Below are 16,809 nucleotides of genomic sequence, written 5' to 3' on the forward strand. Positions count from 1 at the left end.
TTAAGCAAGTCTTAGATGTCTTAAAGAAAGAAACATTGTTTTTAAAGATGTCTAAATGTGAATTTGGAAAGAACTTGTTAGTGTATTTGGGACATATTGTTGGAGGGGTGAATTGAAGATAGATCCCTCAAAGGTCAAAGTCATTGTATATTGGACTAAACCCAATAATGTAACAGAGGTTAGGAGATTTTTGGGAGCAACCCAATATAATTGGAGAAAGTTCATTTCTAACTTCTGTTCAATTGAAGCTCCATTACATGCCTCGACAAGTATGAAACAAGTTTCTCAGTGGGGAGGCAAGTAGCAGAAAGCCTTCAATTCATTGAAAGAGAGAATCGACACAACTCCAATTCTTGCACTTCTTGATCTAAGACATCCATTTGAGATACAAACTGATGCAAATGACTATGCCATGGGAGCGATCTTAGTGCAAAATGGTAAGCCCATTTGTTACCATTCTAAAACTTTTAATGGTGCAGGAGTTAACTATCCTACATATGACAAAGAACCGTATGCATTGGTGAAAAGTGTGAAAAAATGGAAACACTACATGATGGGAAAGGAAATTATTATTCACATTGATCATCAACCATTGTAATACTTGCAATCACAAACCAAGCTACAACAAGCGAGGCATTTCATATGGATGGGTTTCTTGCAACAATTGCACTTGGTGATAAGGTATAAGAAAGGTATCTATAACAAAGTTGCTGACATGCTTTCTAGACCAATTGTTAATGCTTCAGTTATTATTAAGAAAAATTATATCATGCATGGGAGTTATGTTGAACAATACGCTTTAGATGACGATTTTAAAGATGTATATGAAACTTTGTGTCAAGGCAACTAAGTAGAGGAATTAGATTACCATGTTAATGATAAACTTTTGTATCATCTTAGCAAGCTATGCATTCCACGGGGTGAAAGAGTCAACATCATAAGGTAAGTGCATACTTCTCTTATTGCTGGCCATTTTGGTGTAGGCAAGATGATGACATAATTACAAAGGTACTATTATTGACCTCGTATGAATGAAAGTGTATCATAATATGTAAGAGGATGTTCTTTATGTGCTACAAGTAAGCCTAGCAATAGAAAGTTAAGATTCTATAGTCCACTTCTAGTTCCTTCCCTTCCTTGGGAAAGTGTTTCTATGGACTGTTGGGAGGTATAAATGCTAGATTTACACCCACATTTAAATTGTCAATCCAGGGTCGTAAATTTCAAACTATTTTAAAATCTGTACTTAAGAAAAATCACTAAATGCTTCTTGCTACTGGAAAGGAATTGTAGTGTTCAATTTAAGAAATTTAAGTTTGTTGATCGGATATATCTTCAAAGAGTTTTGCTGGACAATTCATGAACTTGAACTGAAAGTCTCCTCATGCTAATTCTGGCATTAAATTATAATGATGAATATTTAAAATCCTAGGATTAAAAATGCTTATGAATGCCCAAATAATATTAATTAATTAAATCAAAGTTTCCAATGATCATATCATAATTATTATCTCCATTATAAATCCCTGCAATTGAAAATCTATTTCATTAGATAATGAATTGAACACAACAAATAGTGGAAATGAGAAACACAAATAAAAGAAATGCTTGCTAACTAAATATACTCAGAAATAAATTCTAGAATAATGACATCACTGAATTCATAAATCAAACCTACATAATTAAATATCAAAACATAAAGGAGATCTAAAAAACGAAATTGTGGAATCAAAATTTAAATCACTCATGCATGAAATCAAATGAAGTAAAATAAATCACACCAACAAGAAATAAAATGCATTGAAATGAATAAATCCTAAGTAATTTGGCAATGAGCTGGCTGATGGGCCCAGCCACCCAACTCAATCTTCCTGTAAAAACTAAATAAAAATACCATCTTCAGGAATTCAAAAGAACAAGGAAATATAAATTAAGTACAAAATCATATTTCTACTAAAATCAAATTAGGAAAATGCTAAATCATACAGTGCTGGGCTCCAGTGGTCTCCTCCAGGGATCATTCCACTAGGCTCAGATTCCTCACATGACGCAATTGAAATCCAGACTCTGCAAATAATACAATGTATAGGTTTGATTTCGTATGCAATCCTGTGAGATCACGTCCTCCACCTCTTCTATGCATGAACAAAACTCTCTATTATATAGCAACATTGTTGCCTCCAATTAACCAGATCGATTGTTATATGGCAGATAAATTTAGGATTGTTGTTAATATAAATTAATTAAAATAAAAACAAGAGTATTTGTTTCCAATTGGGTTCAGGCTGGTGATTGGCTTCTAGAAATAATTTACCCTTATGTATTGTTTGTAGAGGCACATCGATACACAGCTGGCTGAGCTTCAATGGTCTACTATATTTGTCGCAATTGCTTTCCTCAACAGTCCAGCAGATACATTCACCACAGTATTAAAGATATATGCTTTCCCTTGTTTTTTCCATGGTGATCCAAAACATAAAAGAAGCCAAATGAAGTTCCAATATTGCACTTTGCAAGCCTCAAGGCAAAGAATTGCTCTCCTTGAGTCTTTGTTAGATTGTTGATCTATACAACCTGTGAATCATAAAGGAAGTTGTAGTCCTTGTTTTTTAGAAATATATTCAAATACTTCAACTATTTTCTCCTTTGAAGGTGAATTGACGCGAATATTCACGGAACGAGATCTCATTTCTTCATGTCCTTTCGACACACTATCATAGCATAAAACTATTCAGCATGCTCCATTGTAGACTTTCATTGTGCGTCGGAGAGAGTGCTGACGCTCTTTATAAAGCTTGTCAACTTTATTGAGAACAAGCACTTTGAAGCATTTATTCTGATTTACATCAATGGGCCTACTCTTAGCCATTTCTTTGATAATCCCTTAAACAACATATTTATCTTGGAAACCTGCATTACTAGGATTCAATTCCACGTGATGATTACTTGATATTGTTGTTAACTTCCACATCAATGGTCTTTGTACCAGCCTCAATCTTTGATGGCTTATTTTCTACCTTCACCTTCTTAGCCCCGGGACCAAATATCTCCTTAAGCAAAGCCATGATTAAGGTTTCCTTTCCGGCACCAGATGGTCCATAGAATAGTAGATGAGGGTAGTCCTGCTTAGAAACCATTTGGCTTCTACGACGACATGGAATAGAGGGAGGAATGGTTTCCTTATTTTGAGCATAAGAGGCTTATCAAAACTGTGACTGAAACAATGAAATCGGGATTTTGACCCGATTTTGTACTTAACCTGTGTTGGAATATTCCCATGACCATATCTTCCTCATAATGTCAAATTTTGCCAAACCGTTTCTGGGTTATGTGAATGAGGGTGCTCTGAACAAAAATTGTGTGTCATAATTTCAAGATTCTTCACCATTTGATAAAAAAATTCATATTTTCACCTATAGTAATCTCATTCCATACTCAAATGCATTTTAAGAAGCATTTCTCCATTGCTGGTGCTAAACGTATTCATCTGCCACCAAGAAAACATATTATTAATGAAATTCACACAAAACATTCTTTAATAAGAATTTATTAATTTAATAGATATTGTCTCTAAATGCCTCTGACTATCAACTTAATAAGATAATAATGATTAAAAACACTAGTCACAAGCATATAATTATTTGATAAAAATTGTCAAAATTTGGGCAAAAAGGCAGCTCAACATCCCCCCACATTGATATTCTTGCACGTCCTCGTGCAAGCCAAACCTTTAGACTATAAAACTATGAAATAATGTAGGGTAAATTCTTGAAGATGAAACTATGCTTCTGATAAATGTCAGCAAGTATGAAGATGACTAGTATTTTAAAGCATTCATTAGCCTACAACATAACTAATACAATACCAGCTGAAACCATGTTATAGTTCTAATGAAAGTATCGATTGTAGGAATGTAACACGATCAGGTACAAAAAGCAGACATTATGGAGAAAAAATATTGCACATGCCTGTTATCTTGTCCCAAATGAACTCCTAGTTTTGTTTCTATCCAGAATCTTATGATAAAAATCAAATTTTGTTGAAAAAGGTGCAATTTTCAAGAAGACTATCACCATATTTCTGCACCTATTATAACAATCTTGTACCTAAATCATGTATCATGTATTTATAGGTAACTACAATCAATACACATTGCTGCCAATCAACACTCCGTGAGTAAACATAATTGAGTATTTCATCACTTCAAATACCATAAGAATTAAAATTATGATACCAAAAAAGGGGAAGCAATATGACACTTTCCTGGAAAAATCAACAATCTCTTTATTGAACACTTAAATTTCATTTTCATCCGGATTCAAAATAAATTTTCTTCTTAATATAGTACAAAGAATTACCTTCACTAAGGGTACCACTTCTTTAAAGATTCTTGATTTTTGAAAGATAGAACTCAAAGCATCATGTTCAAATCGTCTTAAAACCATTTTCCAAGAATTAAAATGACGCGTTGCAGGGAAAGAGAAGGATAACCAAGCAAATCATAGTATAGGATCAACTTTAATACCACAGACATAGCCTTGCTGCCGCAGTGTCCATAACCTTGGTAGGGATGTCTTTTAACTCAATGAAATGTCTGTGTCCCACTTACTAGATATAGATTTAGAGTTAGATTATTTGACTTTTCGATGAAGGCCATTGTCCTAGCTTGGTAACCAATTGATGGCAATGCCACTCACAAAAAGTAACATGGATGAATAGGCCGACTCGTGATGAGACCTCCTGTCTTCCAGCTTTTCGGTTGAAAGCCATTACTCTGGCTTGGTGATCAGCAACAGTAATGTCATGTATGTTAGGTCTTATGATCGTGGTAGGTCGGTTCATCACAAGACCTCATATCCTTCCCTAAATCTTTTATAAACTCTAATTATTATTAACCTTTAAAGGTTACTAAATAAGTGGGGAAACAGATCTACTCCTTAAGAGTACAGGATGGTGTGAAAAGTTTTTAATGACTAATCATTACTGGCTAGTTCCTCTACCCGAAAGACTTATTAAAAATGTCCCAGATAATGACTGAAATATTCTTTGAGTTAATAATGCTAGTGTTCTCATGAACAACTTATTATGATCTTTTACAAGAGTGGTCTACCATAGGCGTCTCTCTAATAGTACCTTCTAAGGGAAACTGAAAATATATATCTCAGACGACAACTCATTAGAGTGATTAATCATGGTTACTTTGCAAAATCATGAGGTATTAGAGTGAATCATACTAAACAAGATTTGTCACAGATGTGTGTGTTAACAACTAATATGGATCAAAAGTAGTTTCAGCGGCAATGTTTTAAAAATCAAAACCCTAATAGTATTATTGTAACATATTTTATACATGGCATTAATGTATTCTCCTACCCTATTCTACCCTAAATAGAAGAAGAATCCTTTTTAATTATATGAGTACTTCCAATGCATCCACGTGTGCAACAAAAGGACAATTATACTCATGTTCAAACTCGAAAAGTATAGACGAGAAAATACCAGAACATGAGGTACAAGCTGCACTAACTGATGTGATGCTACAAATTGTCGAATGATAACAGAGGAGTGGATACTGATAGTCATTTGGAACCAGGATTATATGGGATCCATATACTCTTGGTTACTTGATTCATGGGAAACATCCAACGCATCGTGAAAATCCTCCACATTCCCTTGTCTATCCTATAAAATGCAGGCCAAATCAGATAGATGTTCTACTTCTAATGGCTTCTCCTCATCATGTATGATTCACAACTTCTCGATCTCCTTAGGAAGATCTTTTGGATCTTCATGAATCTTCTCTTCTAGAGGAATAGACCTTTCTCTGATTGATGCCAAAATGTTATCTTTTTGTGAAGCAGAGACCCCAGCTTTTGCTAGAATTTGAGATAATTCTTGGAATAGCACCACACTTGACATTTTTTGCTAGCTGGAAAATATGATTAGAACCAAACTTGAAATATTCATTTATTCGGGAAACCAAAATTTAGAGTGACCCAAACAAAAGAGGATGCATGGCTCTTAACCCACGTCTTACTGTCATCTCTTCCCTTTAGTTTCCCTGCGATGGTAAAATGAAAAAAAATCAACAAATCTCAATTGTAGTAAAGAAAACAACCACACTTGCAGCAAAGAAAATCACTCATTTTCAGTAAAGAAATCCCGGCCTGTGAGCTTTCTGGCAATACCGTCCAGTATGCTTCAACAATCAAGGGGAGACTCATTAATCTAATAATTCCAAATCATGAGGCCTTATCCTACAACGTCTCCCCGGCAACGACACCAAAATGTTGGGAGGTATAAATGCTAGATTTACACCCACATTTAAATTGTCAATCTGGGGTCGTAAGACTTAGAGACGTAGCACAATATATGCCAGAATATGACCTCAGGGATCAAAATCCTAAAAGCAATTTGAAAAGGAAATCATTCAAGAAAAGGCATTCCAAAGTAAACACACTACAACAAATAAAGAATGCAAAGCTTCTATTACGCTACAAATATGAAAGCATGAAACATATTCAATTTCAAACTATTTTAAAATCTATACTTAAGAAAAATCATTAAATGCTTCTTGCTACTGGAAAGGAATTGTAGTGCTCAATTTAAGAAATTTAAGTTTGTTGATCAGAGATATCTTTAAAGAGTTTCTCTGGACAATTCATGAACTTGAATTGAAAGTCTCCTCATGCTAATTCTGGCATTAAATTATAATTATGAATATTTAAAATCCTAGAATTAAAAATTCTTATGAATGCCAAAATAATATTAATTAATTAAATTAGAGTTTCCAACGATCATATCATGATTATTATCTCCATTATAAATCCCTGCAATTGAAAATCTATTTCATTAGATAATGAATTGAACGCAACAAATAATGGAAATGATAAACACAAATAAAATAAGTGATGGCTAACTAAATATACTCAGAAATAAATTCTAGAATAGTGACATCACTGAATTCATGAATCAAACCTGCATAATTAAATATCAAAACACAAAGGAGATCTAAAAAACGAAATTATGGAATCAGAATAAAAATCACTCACGTATGAAATCAAATGCAGTAAAATAAATCACACCAACAGGAAATAAAATGCAGTGAAATGAATAAATCCTAAGTATTTTGGCAACGATCTGGCTGATGGGCCCAACCACCCAGCTCGATCTTCTTGTAAAAACTAAATCAAAATACCATCTTCAGAAATTCAAAAGAACAAGGAAATATAAATTAAGTACAAAATCATATTGCTACTGAAATCAAATTAGGCGAATACTAAATCATACAGTGTTGGGCTCCAGTGGTCTCCTCTAGGGATCATTCCACTGGTCTCAAATTCCTCACATGGCGCAATTGAAATCCAGACTCTACAGATAATACAATGTACATGTTTGATTTCCTGTGCGATCCCGTCCTCCGCCTCTTCTATGCGTGAACAACAATCTCTATTATATAGCAGCAATGTTGCCTCTAATTAACCGGATCAATTGTTATATGGCATATAAATTTAGGATCGTTGTTAATATAAATTAATTACAATCAAAACAAGAGGATTTGTTTCCAATTGGGTTCGAGTTGGTGATTGGCTTCTAGAAATAATTGACCCTTGTGTATTGCTGGTAGAGGCACATTGATGCACAACTGGCTGAGCTTCGGTGGTCTGCTATATTTTTCGCAACTACTTTCCTCAACATTCCAGCAGACATATTCACCACAGTATTAAAGAGATATGCCTTCCCTTGTCTTTTTCCATGGTGATCCAAAACATAAAAGAAGCCAAATGAAGTTCCAATATTGCACCTTGCAAGCCTCAAGGCAAAGAATTGCTCTCCTTGAGACTCTGTTAGATTGTTGATCTATACGACCTGTGAATCCCAAAGGAAGTTGTAGTCCTTATTTCTTAGAAAATACTTCAACTATTTTCTCCTTTGAAGGTGAATTGACGCGAATATTTAGGCAACGGGATCTCACTGCTTCAAATACTTTCGACACACTATCACAACATAAAACTATTCGGATGCTCCACTGTAGACTTTCATTGTGCGTTAGAGAGAGTGCTGAGCCTCTTTAGAAATCTTTTCAACTTTATGTTAGCTCCCTTACGGCCGCTGATTATTATGGAAACCATCGACCGCCGATTTATTACGAGCACCATCTGCCACCATTTCCTTCAATTACGGAAACCAAGTACAGTTAATTAATTTCTTGTTGGGAGCTCCTGGAGTGGTCCATTACTCCCTCTGCAGTTCTCTACCATGTTCTGTGGAACACTTGACACATAGCCAACAGAATCTTGATGAAAGCTTGGCTATAAATACTTCTGTTTGGTCCCCAAGCTCACTCACTCAATCCCCTTCAGCGTTACACCATCAAATCAGAGTGTGCAGAGCTTGGAAGATTACAAATTCCAGAATTTCATCCTCAGGAGGTCGAGAGATAGCTTTAGTGTCTGCAGAATCTTCAACGTGGGATTTCGATATCCTGAGCGTATTCGTTGTTTAGCAGAAGTGTGGGCTCGTTGACTGTTGAAGAGAGTCGTGAAGAGCAGTGCGTAGAGGTTCACTGAGTTCCCCAAAGGGGATTCTTTTTGCACGTAGAGGTTGAGATATTCTATCATGAAATCCATCCATGGCATGTGTATAAAGCTTGGGCATTTAAACCCATTGATTCCCCTTTTGCCGTCGGCTTGTCTCGGCTTTTGACTAGACAATGGTTTCGCCTTCCGTTTTGCAACAACCCAGAGTTCAGTTTTCAAACCTCGCGGCTATTGTATTCCTGCAAGTGGATGATTTGGGAAGTAACTGCAATAACTGGAGTAGGCCCAAAAAGCCTCATTTTGTAGAGGAATACTTCGTCTTTGCAGACAAAAGGGAAGGGACTGCCTCAAGCGTAGCAGAAAGTCTGGTATCGGAGTGTGAGTAGCATCAATGGCCAGAGGTATGATTTATTGGGTATTAAAGTTTTTCGATTCTTTTAAGTATTTGTTCCGCATTATAGAATCATTATTAAGCTTACATTTGGTATCAGACCAATTTTATCTCTGCCTTGGTGTTTATAGACATGCTTGGTTTGGCTCAATGCCATATTTTTGAGAATTTTATTATAATATTTATTTGGTTTAATTATATGTAATTTGGATAATTGTTGTGAAAATTTATTAATTATGCTCATATTTAATTTGCATGAATTGATTATTTCTGCTTTGATTAATACATGCTATTTTGGATGAGTATATGAGACCCATCGTTGAATGATTATGCATGAATATTATAGTTATTTATGCACTTATTCTCATATCATGTTAATTTTTATGCATAAAAGAAACAATGTCTAGTGATCCATATAATTTTTAATTGATTAGAGAATAGCCACAACATCTCTAATTAAATAATATTATATATTATGATTGATTAGGATCACATAAAGAATATTTAGACATTAATTGTAATTAATTATACTAAATATAATAAATTTTATCCCACAGGAATTTTTATTATATTTATATAATTAAATAAGATAAAATAATCATAAATTACCCACAGGAATTATGAATTAATAGTTTTATCATAAAGTTCAAATCTAAGATAGAATTTATATCGAATTATAATCATAATATACCCTTCAGAATTATGAATTAAGTGAATAATTTGATAAATTCTATCATAAATAATAATTGAATCTGCTTGAATTAAAAATTTAGCACACAAGCAATTTTTATGTCATTAGATTCAGTTTTAAGCATGGTTTACATTGGTAAAGCATGATTTTTTTTTAGGCCTCAATTTTAACATAAGCATGTGATATTTAATTTTATGCAGTTGTACAACCTGCAAATTTCTCTGAAATTCGTTGTGATATCCCTGAACTTAAGGGAGATACCTATAAGGTTTGGAAGGAGAGGGTTCTCCTTCATTTGGGGTGGATGGACATAGACTATGCTATTAGGAAAGATGAACCACCGGCACTCACTAATACCAGCACTACAACAGACATCACGCTTCATGAACGATGGGAGAGATATAATCGCCTAAGCATGGTGTTCATTAAAACTAAAATTTCAGCTGGTATTCGTGGTTCCGTTGATCAGCATGAAAAGGTCCGAGACTTGCTGAAAGCCATTGATGATCAATTCATCACTTCAAACAAGGCACTAGCAAGCACCCTAATCATGAAGTTCTCATCCCTAAGGCTCACCAGTGTGAAAGGTGTATGCGAGCACATCATGCAAATGAGGGACACTGTGGATCAATTGAAGAAACTCGAGGTTGAAATTTCAGAGTCCTTCCTGGTGCACTACATCCTGAACACCCTTCCGCACCAATACAGACCCTTCAAAATCTCATACAACACACATAAGGATAAATGGTCAATTAATGAACTTATGACCATGTGTGTTCAAGAGGAAGGGAGACTGTTGATGGAACTAGGAGAAAGTGCAATGCTGGCAATGCGTGGAAAGGGCAAATCTCAAGCCAATCGGAAAGGGAAAGGTAAAGTACCTCCCCAAGATGACATCAAGAAGGATTCCAAGTGTTTCTTCTGTAGAAAGAAGGGACACATGAAGAAGGAATGCGCCAGATTTCAGAAATGGCTTGCGGACAAAGGTAATCCAATCTTGTTTGTTTGTTATGAATCTAGTATGGTTAATGTCAATATTGACGCCTGGTGGATTGATTTTGGATCAACAATTCACATTTCGAATTCCTTGCAGGGTTTGCAAAACCTAAGGAAGCCAGTGGGAAGTGAGCAAAGCATCTTATCAGGAAACAAGATGGGCTTGCATGTGGAAGCTATAGGAACATGCTATTTAACTTTAAGTAGTGGCTTTGTTTTAGAATTAGAAAAAACCTTTTATGTTCCAAGTTTTTCTACAAACTTGATTTCAGTTTCAAGGCTTGTACCTTTTGGATATTCCTTCAACTTTTCAGAAACATCCTTCAATTTATTTTATAAATCTGATTGTGTTGGGAATGGTATTTTTGTCTAATGGTCTTTACTGCATTAATTTACAAAACAATGTCACTTATGATTTAATGCATGTTCACACTGGCACTAAAAGATGTGTTATTAATGAAGATTCCTCTAAATTATGGCACCGAAGATTAGGTCATATCTCTATAGAAAGAATTAAAAGATTAGTAAATGAAGGGGTACTTAATACTCTGGATTTTGCTGATTTTGAGACTTGTGTGGACTGCATAAATGGAAAGCAGACCAACAAGTCAAAGAAAGGTGCCAATAGGAGTTCGAACATGTTAGAGATCATACATACTGATATATGTAGTCCAGACATGGACTCACATAGTCAAAGATACTTCATCTCTTTTATAGATGATTACTCACAATATATGTATCTCTACATGCTTCATAAAAAGAACGAAGCATTAGATGCCTTTAAAATCTTTAAGGCTGAAGTAGAGAAACAATGTGGCAAGCAAATTAAGATCGTGAGATCAGATAGAGGTGGAGAATGTTATGGTAGATACACAGAAGATGGACAAGCACTTGGGCCATTTGCAAAATTTCTTCAAGAGCATGGGATTGTTGCCCAATACACCATGCCTGGTTCACCCGACCAGAATGGTGTAGCAGAAAGAAGAAACTGAACATTATTTGACATGGTGTGGAGTATGCTTAGCAGCTCCAATCTTCCTAAATCCTTGTGGAATGAAGCACTTAAGACGACAGTGCATATATTAAACCAAGTTCCAACCAAGGTTGTTCCTAAAACACCATTTGAATTATGGAAAGGTTGGAAACCGAGTTTGCGACCTATGCGCGTTTGGGGATGCCCGTCTGAAGTGAGAGGATATAATCCACAAGAGAAGAAGCTGGACCCAAGGACCATTAGTGGGTATTTCATTGGATATGCTAAAAGTTCTAAAGGTTACCGATTTTATTGTCCATCTCACAGCACTAGGATTGTGGAATCAAGAAATGCAAAGTTTCTTGAAAATGACTTGATCAGTGGGAGCAATCAAACCAGGAACATAGTTTCTGAGAAGGATCATTCAGAATGTCAACCTTCCACCTCAAGTGATAGATTGGTTATTGTTCACAACACCCCTCAAGTACAAATTGGTGTTGAACAACCAATTGTTGAAGTTCCACAAGCTGCTGACGACATTCCATAGATCAGGTAGTTCAAGAGTTGCCAAGAACTTTTGAACAACGAGTTGAACCACATACTTCTCAGGAAAATGATGGTACAACATTAAGAAGATCTATTAGACCAAAGAAATCAACAATTCCTGATGATTATGTTGTGTATCTACAAGAATCTAACTACACCATTGGAGCCGAAAATGATCCCGAGTCCTTTTTCACAAGCCATGAGTTGCAAAGAATCAGAATTATGGTACGATGCCATGAAGGAAGAGATGAATTCTATAAAGACTAACGAAGTTTGGGATCTTGTTGAGTTGCATAATGGTGCAAAATCCATTGGAAGTAAATGGGTCTTTAAGACAAAGAAAGACTCATTGGGCAACATTGAAAGATACAAGGCAAGACTTGTTGCTAAGGGATTCACTTAGAAAGAAGGAATCGACTACATGGAGACTTTTTCTCCTGTATCTAAGAAAGATTCCTTGCGTGTTATTATGGCATTAGTAGCCCATTTTGACTTGGAGTTGCAACAAATGGATGTGAAAACAACATTTCTCAATGGAGATCTAGAGGAGGAGGTTTACATGAAACAACTTGAAGGATTCCCCTCTAGTGATGGTGAGCAATTGGTTTGCAAGCTCAAGAAATCATTATATGGTTTAAAACAAGCATCCCGCCAATGGTATTTGAAAGTCCATAATGTAATTTCTTCATTTGGTTTTGTAGAAAACATTATGGATCAATGTATATACCTGAAAGTCAGTGGGAGTAAAATCTGTTTTCTTGTTTTATATGTTGATGACATTTTGCGAGCAACCAAAGATAAGGGTTTGCTGCATGAGGTGAAACAATTCCTCTCTAAAAATTTCGATATGAAGGATATGGGTGAGGCATCTTATGTCATTGGCATTAAGATCCATAGAGATAGATTTCGAGGCATCTTGGGTCTGTCTCAGGAAACCTATATTAATAAATTTTTAGAGAGATTTCGGATGAAGGATTGTTCACCAAGTGTAGCTCCCATTTTGAAGGGTGATAGGTTCAATTTGAACCAATGCTCAAAGAAAAAATTTGAAAGGGAAAAAATGAAGAACATTCCATATGCTTCTGTTGTCGGAAGCCTAATGTATGCTGAGGTTTGCACAAGACTTGACATTGCATTTGTTGTTGGAATGTTGGGACGATATCGGAGTGATCCAAATTTAGAACACTGGAGAGATGCAAAGAAAGTAATGAGGTACCTTCAAGGAACCAAAAACTACATGCTTATGTATAGACGGACAAACAATTTGGAAGTAATTGGCTACTCAGATTCTGACTTTGCTGGATGTGTTGATTCATGCAAATCAACATCAGGATACATTTTTATGATGGTCGGTGGAGCTGTATCATGGAGGAGTGCCAAGCAAACCTTGATTGCCACTTCCACTATGGAAGCCGAGTTCGTCTCCTATTTTGAGGCTACTTTACATGGTGTATGGCTTAAGAGTTTCATTTCTGGGCTTAGAATTATGGATTCTATCTCTAAGCCATTGAGAATATAGTGCGATAATTCAGCTGCTGTTTTTATGGCTGAAAACAACAAAAGTGGGAGTCAAAATAAACACATCGACATTAAGTATTTAGCTATAAGGGAACGTGTTAAAGAAAAGAAAGTGGTCATTGAGCACGTCAACACTGAGTTGATGATCGCTGATCCTTTGACTAAGGGCATGCCACCATTTAAATTCAAGGATCATGTAATGAATATGGGACTTGGTTCCATTATGTAGTTTCTCATTGTATGGACAATGTTATTTTAATGAAATTCTTAATTATTGTGATGTTTTCCTCATATTTATGTGCACCTTAATTTGATTTGAGAGAATTCATCTGTGTAGGACCAAGAATAAACATAAGGTTTATTCATTAAGAAATTGTTGCCACATAAATTATAATAGAAATAAATACATAGTAATACATGGAAGATAATACTCATCATTAGAGGACTTATCGCCATGATTCATGTATCTATTACTTAATACAGATTATCAATGGGTTTTAAGATGAGACATTAAGTTTGGAAGTATGGACCAAATGGGAGAATGTTAGCTCCCTTACGGCCACCGATTATTATGGAAACCATTGGTCACCAATTTATTACGAGCACCATCTGCCACCGTTTCCTTCAATTACGGAAACCAACTACAGTTAATTAATTTCTTGTTGGGAGCTCCTGGAGTGGTCCATTACTCCCTCCGCAGTTCTCTACCATGTTCTGTGGAACACTTGACACATAGCCAACAAAATCTTGATGGAAGCTTGGCTATAAATACTTCTATTTGGTCCCCAAGCTCACTCACTCAATCCCCTTCAGCGTTACACCATCAAATCAGAGTGTGCAGAGCTTGGAAGATTACAAATACCAGAATTTCATCCTCAGGAGGTCGAGAGATAGCTTTAGTGTCTACAGAATCTTCAATGTGGGATTTCGATATCCTGAATTCATTGTTTAGTAGAAGTGTGGGCTCGTTGTCTGTTGAAGAGAGTCGCGAAGAGCAGTGCCTAGAGGTTCACTGAGTTCCCCAAAGGGGATTCTTTTTGCACGTAGAGGTTGAGGTATTCTGTCATGAAATCCATCGATGGAATGCATATAAAGCTTGGGAATTTAAACCCATTGATTCCCCTTTTGCCGTCGGCTTGTCTCGGCTTTTGACCAGACAATGGTTTTGCCTTCCGTTTTGTAACAACCCAAAGTTCAATTTTCAAACCTTGTGGCTATTGTATTCCTGCAAGTGGATGATTTGGGAAGTAATTGCAATAAATGGAGCAAGCCCAAAAAGTGGTGTTTTGCAGAGGAATACTTCGTCTTTGCAGACAAAAGGGAACAAACTGCCTCAAGCGTAGCAGAAAGTCTGGTATGAGAGTGTGAGTAGCATCAATGGCCGGAGTATGATTTATTGGGTATTAAAGTTTTTCGATTCTTTTAAGTATTTGTTGTGCATTATAAAATGTTATTAAGCTTACACTTTATTGAGAATAAGCACTTTGAAGCATTTATTCCCATTTATATCAATGGGCCTACTCTTAGCCATTTCTTTGATAATCTCTTAAACAACATATTTATCTTGGAAACCTGCATTACTAGGATTCAATTCCACGTGATGATTACTTGATATTGTTGTTAAATTCCACATCAATGGTCTTTTTACCAGCCTCAATCTTCGATGGCTTATTTTCTACCTTCACCTTCTTACCCCCTAGACCAAATATCTCCTTAAGCAAAGCCATGATTAAAGTTTCTTTTCTGGCACCAGATGATCCATAGAATAGTAGATGAGGGTAGTCATGCTCAGAAACCATTTGGCTTCTACGACGACATGGCATGGAGGGAGGAACCATTTCCTTCTTTTGAGCATAAGAGGCTTATCAAAACCGTGGCCGAAACAGTCAAATCCGGATTTTGACCTGATTCTGTACTTAACCTGTGTTGGAATATTCCCATGACCATAGCTTCCTCATAATGTCGAATTTTGCCAAACCGTTTCTGGGTTATCTGAATGAGGGTGCTCTGAACAAAACCCACGTGTCAGAATTTCAATATTCTTCACCATTTGATCACAAAATTCATATTTTCACCTACAGTAATCTCATTTTGTACTCAAATGCATTTTAAGAAGCATTTCTGCATTGCTGGTGCTAGACTTATTCATCTGCCACCAAGAAGACATATTATTAATGAAATTTACACACAAAACATTCTTCAAGAAGAATTTATTAATTTAATAAATATTGTCTCTAAATGCCTCTAACTATCAGCTTAATAAGATAATAATGATTAAAAACACTAGTCACAAGCATAGAATTATTTGATAAAAATTGTAAAAATCTGGGCAAAAAGGCAGCTCAACATGGACTTTGTAGGAGGGTTGCCTATGTCTAAGAAAAATCATGATTATCTTTATGTTGTTGTGGATTTTTTCATCAATATGTGTATTTTGATGCCTTGTAAGAAGCAAGTTACAACTGAACAAACTGCAAAAATGTTCTTTCAAAATGTATGGGTACATTTTGGGTTGCCTAAATAAATTATTTATGATCGAGATTCTTGATTTGTCCGGAAATTTTGGTCAAGCTTATGGGGGCTCATGGACACCAAGTTGAAAAAGAGCGCAACATTCTATTCACAAACTGATGGTTAGACAGAAGTGGTGAACAAAATAGTAGTACATCTCCTTCGTGGTTATTGCAGCAAACATCCTAAGCTTTGGGATGAACACTTACACTACATTAAACATGCTTACAACAGGGCAAAGCATTCTTTGACTGGAACATCTCCATTTGAGGCATGCTTTGGATACTTTCCAAAATCTCCTTTAGATTTTATCTTTGGAAAAGATGTTTCAATTGATGGTCATAGTGACATTGATAGGGCCAAGCAATTCATTGAACAAGTTCAATTGGTGCATCAGATGGTTCAAGAACATTTTGAAAAGAGCCAAGTCAAGTACAAGACAAGGCATGATAAGCATCTTGTTGACCAAAATTTTCAAGTTGGAGATGAAATTCAGCCTTACATTAGCAAGGAGAGGCTTAAAGGAGAAGGTAAAAAATTGAAACCAATAAGATATGGACCTTTTAAGATTCTAGAAAAGGTTGGTAATAATGCATTCTGGTTGGATTTTCCTCCATATATGAAAATGTATGCAAATTGTTAA

The 16,809-nt window shown here is 35.7% G+C and overlaps 2 pseudogenes; both read right to left on the reverse strand.

The window, feature by feature from the left end:
* Positions 1-2,362: 2,362 nt before the first annotated feature.
* Positions 2,363-3,137, reverse strand: LOC149149298 (replication factor C subunit 3 pseudogene; annotated as a pseudogene).
* Positions 3,138-3,424: 287 nt separating this feature from the next.
* On the reverse strand, positions 3,425-15,454 carry LOC149149299 (replication factor C subunit 3 pseudogene; annotated as a pseudogene).
* Positions 15,455-16,809: the final 1,355 nt, after the last annotated feature.

This window comes from Pinus tabuliformis, chromosome 9, assembly GCF_031772625.1.
Source record: "Pinus tabuliformis cultivar Carrire ecotype Pingquan chromosome 9, CPIR1, whole genome shotgun sequence".
Lineage (NCBI taxonomy): Eukaryota > Viridiplantae > Streptophyta > Pinopsida > Pinales > Pinaceae > Pinus > Pinus tabuliformis.